Source organism: Bos javanicus, chromosome 2 (genome assembly GCF_032452875.1).
Source record: "Bos javanicus breed banteng chromosome 2, ARS-OSU_banteng_1.0, whole genome shotgun sequence".
Taxonomy (NCBI): Eukaryota; Metazoa; Chordata; class Mammalia; order Artiodactyla; family Bovidae; genus Bos; species Bos javanicus.
In genome coordinates, this window is record NC_083869.1 from 6,876,875 (window position 1) to 6,887,115 (window position 10,241).

The window sequence follows — 10,241 nt, forward strand, 5'->3', positions numbered from 1 at the left end:
TCTTTGAGATTCTGATTTCAAATACTGCATGATTCCACTTACATGACAGATTAAAATAGTAAAATTCACAAACTGAAATAGTGAATTTAGTGATTGCCAGGGACTAGAGAGAAGAGGAGATAGGAAATTACTATTCAACAAGCATAAAGTTTCAGCTGAGCAAGATGATTTAAGTTCTAGGACCACGTTGTACAAATAAGTCAACAATATTGTATTTCACATTAAAAAAATGGTTATGAGCTGAATCATGTTCTAAGTATGCTTAACACAATAAAAATAAAAATCTAAATATAAATACAAACAAATCTTCCCCTTAATATCCTTCCATGTTTCTACTTCAGCTAAATTTACCACCACCTACCCAGGAGCTAAAGGTCCCTGGCCCTCACTCTACATATTTTATTAGTTAGCTGATCTTAAATACTTCACAAATATGCCTCTTCTCCTCCATTCCCATTGCCAGTCCTCTAGTTCAGGTTCCCATCACCACTCACATGAACCAATTTAGTGACTTCTCACTAGAAATCCTATATTGACTCTTCACCCCATCCAATCCTCTCCCCACCTCCACCCCAGTGAAGATGATCTTTCTAGAGTTTAAATCTATTTATTTACTCCCTGGATTAATACCTTTCAATGGGTGTCTATGACCCTCTGAGTAAAGTTAAAAAACTTCTATCATGGCGTATGAATCCCTTCATGAATTAGTCTCTGCTGCCTTCTCTGGTCTCATTTCCCCAATCCTTTTCCATTCCATTGTACCGTCATTCCATTAAGAACAAACTATTAGCAGATACACAAATTTGCCAGGTTCTTTCATATCTCCCTATATTGGTAGTATTGTTACAACTGACATTTTCCCCTTTTCTCTGGCAAAGTCCCATTTTTCTACTTTGACAACTCATGGATGTTTCTTTCCTCTGCCTTGGATGTTGATGAGCCCCTTTTAATTCCTTGCTTAGCTCTTTCATTAATTACACTTGTTACACTGTAGTACAGTGACTAGTTTTCATGTCTGTTTCTGTATGAGACCGAGAGTGCCTGAGGGCAAGTTCTGTGTCTTATTATCCTTGTGTCTCCTGTATCTAGCAGAGCATCTGACCCATTCGAGGTCCTCGGTGAATAGTTGAAAAGTAAATGAGACTCCTCTGTATTTCCTAATTCCTTCCTATCAGAATTTCTTAAACAGTAAAAGGAAGAGGGGGTTATAGACAAATTCATTTAGATTGGGAAAGGTGAAGAGAGCTGACATGATAGGGTATGACTTTAGCAAATAAAATACTTGTGAGGTTCAAGATTACCAGCATGAAAAGAGCTTAGTCTGCCTTTGTTTTCATCTGGCTGTTTCAACAGGAAGTGTGCATGTTACCAAATGCCCTGAACACAGAAGTTAGCAAATTTCAGGGAAGGAAAGAAGTGGCAATGAAATATGGTTCAAAATCCTCATGTACCACCTGCCTGGGGCTCATTGTCAGGACCCCTTCATCAGGAGCTGGAGTGCACCCAGTCATGTGAAGATGATAGTACAAGTGTCATGGCTACTTTAAGCAAATCTTAAGCTTTCATCCTTAAAGGTCATGCAGTTAAAGAAAAGTGCTTACTCCTCCTGTCTTACTATTTACATTGGAATGAATGCACAATAATTTTCAGGCAACAGCTGTTAATAATTACAAAGAAAGCATTTTATGGCTGCCTAGCTAGACCATTTTTATGTTTGAGACGATGATGTGTGGGTTGACAGCTTCTTTCTCTACTTCACCAGTTTTACTTTTCTCACCTTCGCTTACATTTATTTCTATCCCAGACACCACACCTGTCCTAATAACCCATGACATGACCCTTTCTTGTTAACTAAAAGCTCCACCAAGTCAATTCAGACTCTGATCTTTGGTCTCTGAGCTTTGGCTAGTCTGTCATCGGTTGTCCAGGACATAGCAAGTCAGTCTGAAATCTGGAAAATAAAGCACAGCCTATAGAATAGCATATTTTCTTCCTTTTTCAGATTCTCTTTGAGAGTCATGAGAATAAATTGGGTGGGGACATGTCGTTAAATGGACTCAACTTGTATGTATGCTGGTGTGCCCTGTATTATTTTCAGAAGGAATAAAGAAAATGTTTAGATGCCACATTTGGTGAGGCAACATATTAAGCATGTCCATATACATTAACTTATTCAAGCTTCATAAGAAATCAGTAAGGCATTATTTTCATATTTTATAGATACAGAAAAAAGTTAAATCAAGTCACATAGCAAGTAAATGGCAGAACAGGTATATGAACCTGGACTGGTTTCTGTCAAAGCCTCTTGTAATATATGTAGCAAGCTGTGAGTTCATGGTTATTTACACCAGGAAGAAAGATATCTGGAGATGTGGCCACCATATCCTCAGCCCTTGTGCCTGTCTTATTTCTCAACCTTTAGTTTATTGTTCATCAACAGAAAATGCATCTCCCCTGACACTTTGGCATTTGACAGCCCGTCTTCTGCCCCTTTCATTTTCTGGTTACTTCCGACTTTAACTCAAGAAGAAAGGCATGTTTAATAGTGTCACGCATGGGTGCATACTCAGTCGCTCAGTCATGTCGAACTCTTTGCGACCCCATGGATGGTAGCCTGCCAGGCTCCTCTCTGCATGGAATTTTGCAGGCAAGAATGATGGAGTGGGTTGCCATGTCTTCCTCCAGGGGATCATCCCGACCCAGGGATCGAACCTGAATCTCTTGCGTCTCTTGCATTGGCAAGCAGATTCTTTACCCCTGAGCCACTTGAGAACCCCTCAATAGTGTCATAGTGTCAGATAACAGAACTTAGATTTGCTGTAGGCTCTCCTCCTTCCTAAAGGCACGAATTTGGATAAATGATCAAGCTCCTCAGGACTCAGTTCCCTTATATGTATAATAAGTAGATTGGATGAGTTTAAGTTTGCTCCCTGCGTAGTTAATGTTTAACCCTAATTGTGAGTTCATGAAATTTTCACATTAGGATGTAAATATTATTTAAACTCTAATTCAAGGAAACTAAAAATAAAAACTCTCATTAAGGAAATCAAGGCTCTGGAAGACTGAGTAAATTGTCCAAGGGCCCAGAAATAATAGGTGGTTGATCTTAAATTTGAATCAATCTTTTTCTTAATTTTTAAATGTAAATTTTTTTTTATTTTTTAACTGGAGTATAATTACTTTTACAATGTTGTGTCAGTTTCTGCTGTACAATGAAGTGAGTCAGCTATGCATGCGGGGGTGATCAGTCAGTAACCAAGTCCGGCTCTTTGGAACCCCATGGACTGTAGCCCGCCAGGCCCCTTTTTCCATGGGATTTTCCAGGCAAGAATACTGGAGTGGGTTGCAGATGGAACCTGCATCTGTCATGTCTCCTGCATTGGCAGGCAGGTTCTTTACCACTAATACCACCTGGGAGACCCAAATCAGCTATACGTATACATATATCTGGGCTTCCCCGGTGGCTCAGATGGTAAAGAGTCTGCCTGAGATGCAGGAGACCAGGATTCAACCCCTGGGTTGAAAAGATCCCCTGGAGAAGGCAAAGGCAACCCACTCCAGTATTCTTGCCTGGGAAATCCCTTGGACAGAGGAGCCTGCTTGCTACACTCCATAGGGTCACCAAGAGCCAGATACCACTGAGCGACTAACACGCATACATATATCCCCTCCCTTTGGAACCTCCTTCCCAAACCCCACCCCATCCCACCCAGCTAGGTCATCACAGAGCACCAAGCTGAACTCCCTGTGTTATACAGCAGGTTCCCACCAGCTACCTATTTTGTACATGGTAGTGTATATATGGGGCTTCCCTGGTGGTTCCACCGGTAAAGAATCTGCCTGCAATGCAGGAGACCGGAGCTTGAGCCCTGGGTCAGGAAGATCCTCTGGAGGAGGGAATGGCTACCCACTCTACTATTCTTGCCTGGAGAATTCCACGGACAGAGGAGCCTGGCAGACTACAGTCCTGGGAGTCACAAAGAGTCAGACACAACTGGGCGGCTGACTCTCAGTGCATGTATGTCGGCCTAATCTCCCAGTTTTTCCTGCCCTTCCCCTTCCCTCCACACATCTGTTTTCTGTGTCTGCATCTCTCAAGTCAAATCTTAACAGAGCACACAAATTCTTCATGAGCTTGGCCTGTCTACCTCTCTAGACCTAACTCTCACACTCTGCTTTATATTCTAGTAGCTGATGTGTGTGTACATGCTCTGAGCAAATCATGGACAGGATGCACACAAAATTTAACTTGTCTTCCACCTCTCTGGGCCCTTGCTGATGTTCATATATTTCCTCTGCGATGCAGCTTTACTTCCTCTCACCACTGGGCTAATTCCTATTTGTTCCTCCACAGTTTAGTTCATGTGTCTATTCTCTTACAGAAATTTTTTCAAATATTCTGGTTGGGGTAAATGCCCTCCTTCCTTGCTCTCTCAGCACAGCATGCAAACTTTCATCTTCAAATTTACTGCATTAAAGAAAAAAATGTACGAGTTATTCTGTCTCCCCCATAAGCTTTTGGCAAGAATGCACCTTGTCCTGTTCATCTTTGTGCTCAATAAATATTACTTGAACTCAACTGAATGGAGTGATGCCAATCACCGGACTTTGCCCTTGCATTTCTGAGTTATTTTTGGAATATGATTATATTTACACTCTCACATTGTGGATGGGGAAGTGAAGGCTATGTAACTGAGAACAGAACCTCAAAATTCTGCTTATTATCAGGCTTCTAAGAAGAGTAATTATGTGCACATTTTCCTAATGCCTTCACTTCCCTTTCACAGCTCTGTTCTCTCCAATCGACCATAACTCTAGCTGTCCTGGCTAAGATCTCAATGGTGACCCCATTGCAAAATCCTCCCCTTACTTGACTTCCTGTGTGATCACTTTCTCTATCTGAAATTCTCTTTTTCTTGGCTTCTGTAATACACAACTTAGAGTAACACACACACAGTCTACTGTTTTTTCTACCCCATCATGACAACCTTTTTCATTCACCTTTGGTAAAGCTTCCTCCTCTGCTTGGCAACTGGAGCTTTTCAAAGATCAGTCTTGGAGCCTGTTTATTTCTTACCTTACATTCTTTTCCCATGAGCTCTCATTCACTTCCACAGCTTATAAATAATACTGTGTATTCACCATGACTCGGAGGTTGCATTCTCCAACACAGATCTCCCTTGTAAGCTACAAAACTGTACGTACATTTATTTGCTATCTCCTCTTGGTTACGTGTCCTGCATTTTATCCCTTAAACCAACTCTTCATTTGATATTTTCAGTCTTCGCATCTCCCATGCTTCAAGTTGCTCATGACAGAAATGCCGATATTACCTTTGACTACTATCTCCTTGATAAGAATCTTGTGCCTTCCAGATGAATCTTGAATCTGGTTACATCTCCATGTACCCACAGCTACTCCTCTGTCTCAACTGTCATCATCTTTTACCTAGACTACAGCAGTAGCCTCCCCAGCTGGACCTTTACTCTCATCCACATCTGCCATAATCATGTTTTTCTCATCTCTTCTAATTCTTTTTACTTACAGACACCTAGAGTCATCTTTTAAAAATAAAATTTTAATTATAACGCTTCCTAAACTTTACAGTATTTACCATTTATCTTAGGATAAAATAGAAAATCCTTGAGATAGTTTATAAGGCATTGTACAATCTGGCTCTCACCTTTCCATTTCTCAAAAAAGCTCCATTTTGGCTCTAATCACAATCATAACTATCTCGTTATTCATGTGTTCCTGTGTTCATTTTTACTTTTTAATTATGTCCTTCCACCCTAGAAAGTAAATTCTATGAGATCAGTGTCCATGTCTGTGCTGTTGTTTAGCAAATCACAGAAACCCAGAACAATTCTTGGTGTGCAGAAGACAGACAAAAAATATGCAGTGAATAAATGAAGGAATAAAATAGTTAATGAAACTTTATTATGCATTGAGAATAGGTCATCCTTTAGGGTTGGAGAAGGAAATGGCAACCCACTCCAGTGTTCTTGCCTGGAGAATCCCAGGGAGGGGGGAGCCTGGCGGGCTGCCGTCTATGGGGTCGCACAGAGTCGGACACGACTGAAGTGACTTAGCAGCAGCAGCAGCAGCATCCTTTAGGGGCCCCTTCTGGGAAATTCTCCCAGTTCAAGAATCCTTAAAAAGTCTTATTTTTAAGAATTAAATCCAGCCACATCATATCCCAAGATACTCACTTTTCTACCATTTGTTTATTCATATGTAAAATTCAACTATGTGCCAAACACAGAGGTAATAGGACAGCAAGGTACAGTGAGAAGAAAAGAAGAGAAGGGTTATATGAAGCTAGTTGTTTTAATGCTCAGAACAAATATTTACTAATTTGAATATCAATGCTCTGGGATATTTCTCTGACATTTGAAAGATGATTGCTGAGGCCACTGCTTGAAGAAGGTGGTTCTGCCCAACTTTTTATGTGTGTGGTCTATGATGTTTGGGTTCTGATGCTTTTCCAGTCTGCATATGCTGTTAGGAGCATTGATACTGCTGCTGAATGTTAGTCCATTTTTTCTGTGATGACTCAACGAAGCTAATCCAATCCTTTTGGGAAACTGTGGTCATGTTTCTCTTTTTCTTCAGCTTTTTTTTTTTTTTTTAATGATGTAAGCTTTAGTCTAATATTGTAAGGAATCTGATCTGTATTTTTGTTAGACCAGTTGTTTCCTCATGCCCAAGGCAGTGTGGCCTTGTGGAATCTGGCTTAAAAATGGAGTGTTTGTGTTTCCTTACTTGCTCAGTTGTGTCCGACTCTTTGCGACCCATTGGAATGTAGCCCACCAGGCTCATCTCTACATGGAATTTTTCAGGCAAGAATACTGGAGTGATTGCCATTTCCTCCTCCAGGAGATCTTCCCAACCCAGGGACTGAACCCGCGTCTCCTATGCCTCCTGCATTGTAGTCAGATTCTTTCCCCTGCTGAGCCATCAGGGAATCCCCCCTACAAACAGACAGCCAATATAAGTAGTGGACTAAATTCCATATTGGTCATTATTTATCCAATCATCACTGATTTTTCTTCATTATGGGTAATCCTAAGCAGGAGATTGCATGATTAGCTCACATCATTGTGAGTCAGCATTTTCAGTGAGTGTATACTGTTGAACTATTGAAAGAAAGAGAATGCCCAGGGTGGTGATAAGAGTTGGGATAAAATCAAGGCATACATATCTTACTAAAAATCTTTATGTCAAAAATGTTAGAACTGTCAGGAATTCACAGGACTCGGTTATTATTTGTACACGGTTGTTTCTTCTCCCCAAAGAGATATTCCAGTACGTGGGTCTTCAAATTAGTAGATATGAAAATGATAGGTGTGAAAAACTGAGGCCTGGCGTGCTGCGATTCATGGGGTCGCAAAGAGTCGGACACGACTGAGCGACTGATTTGATCTGATCTGATAATTTCATTTATTTTTTATTACTAAATCTTTTGCTCCCAGGAAATCAGCACAGTTTTCTCCTGTGTGTATGAAAATAATGATTTTTGCACAGCACTAGTGTTTTATTGTACTGAGAACATCAAGTGAGAAGCTGACTCCCTTGAGCTTCCATAAATATTGTGGGTTTTTGTAGGTTGAACAAAATGTGTAGCATTAAAGTATTGCAAATTCCTAGACTGAAATCTAAGGCAAAGATCAAATCTCTTCTTCTTTTTTTTTTTTTTTGCTGACTCTGTGTATTTCTATTTAAACACAATGCTGATCCTGCCCAGGATGCTCATTTAAATGCTTCTTGATATTAACATCTTTACTTAAGTTTTATTTAACCCATTAGAAGGGTTTCTGGGTGGGGGGCGGGCGGGTATTAGGATACCATAGCAGTATAACATATTTTAAATCTTTTTCAGAATCCCTATTTAGTATTACTTAAATGAGAAAACAAACATGATAACTAAAATATTCACTGACAGAGATGGTCTACATTTAATTACATCTTCTAGATAAACTTCAAAGTGCTGTTGTTCTTTGAGCTTAAGCCTGCATTATTGAAATCTCTGTAAAATAAAAATTTCCCTTTTCCTATATTGGGTGGGTAATTTCGAGCAGATCTTTATTTCACAGCTAAGCTCCTGCTGCTGCTGAGTCGCTTCAGTCGTGTCCCACTCTGTGCGACCCCATAGACGGCAGCCCACCAGGCTCCCCGTCCCTGGGATTCTCCAGGCAAGAATACTGGAGTGGGTTGCCATTTCCTTCTCCAATGCATGAAAGTGAAAAAAAGCGAAGCCGCTCAGTCATGTCCAACTCGCAGCGACCCCAGGGACTGCAACCTATGAGGCTCCTCTGTCCATGGGATTTTCCAGGCAAGAGTACTGGAGTGGGTTGCCATTGCCTTAGTCGTCCTAAAACACCTGACCCGGGCTCTATGTCGTGTGCGCGTGCGTAAATGGATCCCTTGGTGATGCACAGCCCCACGCTACTCTTTCTGCCTCCCTCAGGCTGACCTGAGAACTCCAGGTGTGCAAAACCATGTTCCATGGAAAGAAAACCTATGTTTTTATTTTATTTTATTTCTTTACATTTCCCAGTGTCTATTTTGACAGCTTATCCGTAGTGGGTAGAGGGGGAAAGCACAGCTCCCAAGGGTGGCCCAGGAGCAGCTGCCACAAAACTTTTTCTTTCCTGCCCTTCTGTGGCACTTGTGCCAAAACAGCTCAAGATAAAAGGCATTTTCAGTATCTAGTGTATTTTTCCCTGGTGTTAAGGAATGAAAATTTAGAAAGGAGAAACCACTGGAGGAGACCATCACTGCTGAAAGGGCTGAGCAGGGAAGGTTCTGAGGAGCAGCCCTTTCGGCGCCTCAGACGAAAGGGTGCAGCCGGGAGGACCCCGTGGACAGAGTCCAAGTGGAAACAGTTCTCTCAGGCTGAGAAACTCCAAAGGTGAGGGAAAGGAGGAGAACCGGTCCAGGGGAGAGAAGGGGATTAACTGGAAAGCTTGACCTGATACTCTGAGTCTTCCTGGGGAAGACACTTCCTGTGAAGAGATGATCATCAGAAGTGAGGAACACGGCTGAAGAGACGGCAGGGAACAGCTGAAGCTCAAAGGCTGAGTGTTGATGGAGAAAGAAAAGTAGAAGACAAGGAAGATGTTAAGGGCCTTGCAACGGTTAGCAGGATGCCATGACTTAGTAATAATAGCTCATAAGCAGGAGAGGCACCATAGTTCATATTTAAGAAAAAGAATATAAAATGCCCAATACAGAGTATGTACAAAAATAAGAAGAATGAAGAAAAAAATCACAGCAAATGATAACTTACTTTTGCTATGTGACAAAAACACACAACCATGAGAACCTACTGCCAGGGCTCCTCTTAAGGCTTGGGAAAAACCCTTGCAAGAGAAGCAGTTAAAGCTTAAAACTTCACTAGATTTATGGCAAATCCACCTCTGGTCATAAAGGGTATAAATACCACTAGAGCAAAGATCTGGCCAGCCCACTCTCAGCATCTCAAAGAAACTTTCATCAAAGCCGATGTTGGATCCCTTTATAACACTGCCTCAAACTGTTCAAAATATACTCAGAGAAGCTCTAATTTCTGATTTTTTACAAGCCTCAAGTAAGAACATGTATATGAAAGCACTTTAAAAACTTGTAAATTACTCCCCAAATACTACTAAGTGCTTTTTTTCTGAACATTCTCATTCTCATTTACCACATTTATCTAAGACTTCAGAGAACATTTTTATTTTTACCCTGTATAAACTCCTTATAAGTTTATTTTATAATTACTATGCAGTATTTCATTTTTTACTAGAACATTGTTCTTTCAGCTTCTATGCTCCATATTTGAGAAAATAATATTGTTTTAGTCACTCTTAAAAAATGATTCTCCATCAGCTTTCATTTTTCTAGACTGAGGTTCTAATCTTGGCTTTCACCTTCTATTGGTAACTCCTTAATTCTCTTAAAAATGTACAGTTCTCATCTTTGTAGTTTTCCAAGGTTGGTTCTTGTGTTTCTTAAGTACTTGGCCAGAACTGAAGCCAGTGTAGAATGGAAAAAAAGTGTTATGGTTTTAGAAATTGTGTGTGTGTGTTTCCAATTTCCTTGATATGTATGCCTAGGATTTGCTCAGCCATTGGCAAAATTAGGCAGATTTTTTTTCTCCGTTGAATATATCCTTTTGACTCCCATTTAATAGTAGTTAGTTGGGATCATAGGGGAAATTTGATCAGAATAATCCAAGATACAGAGGGCATTTGGAA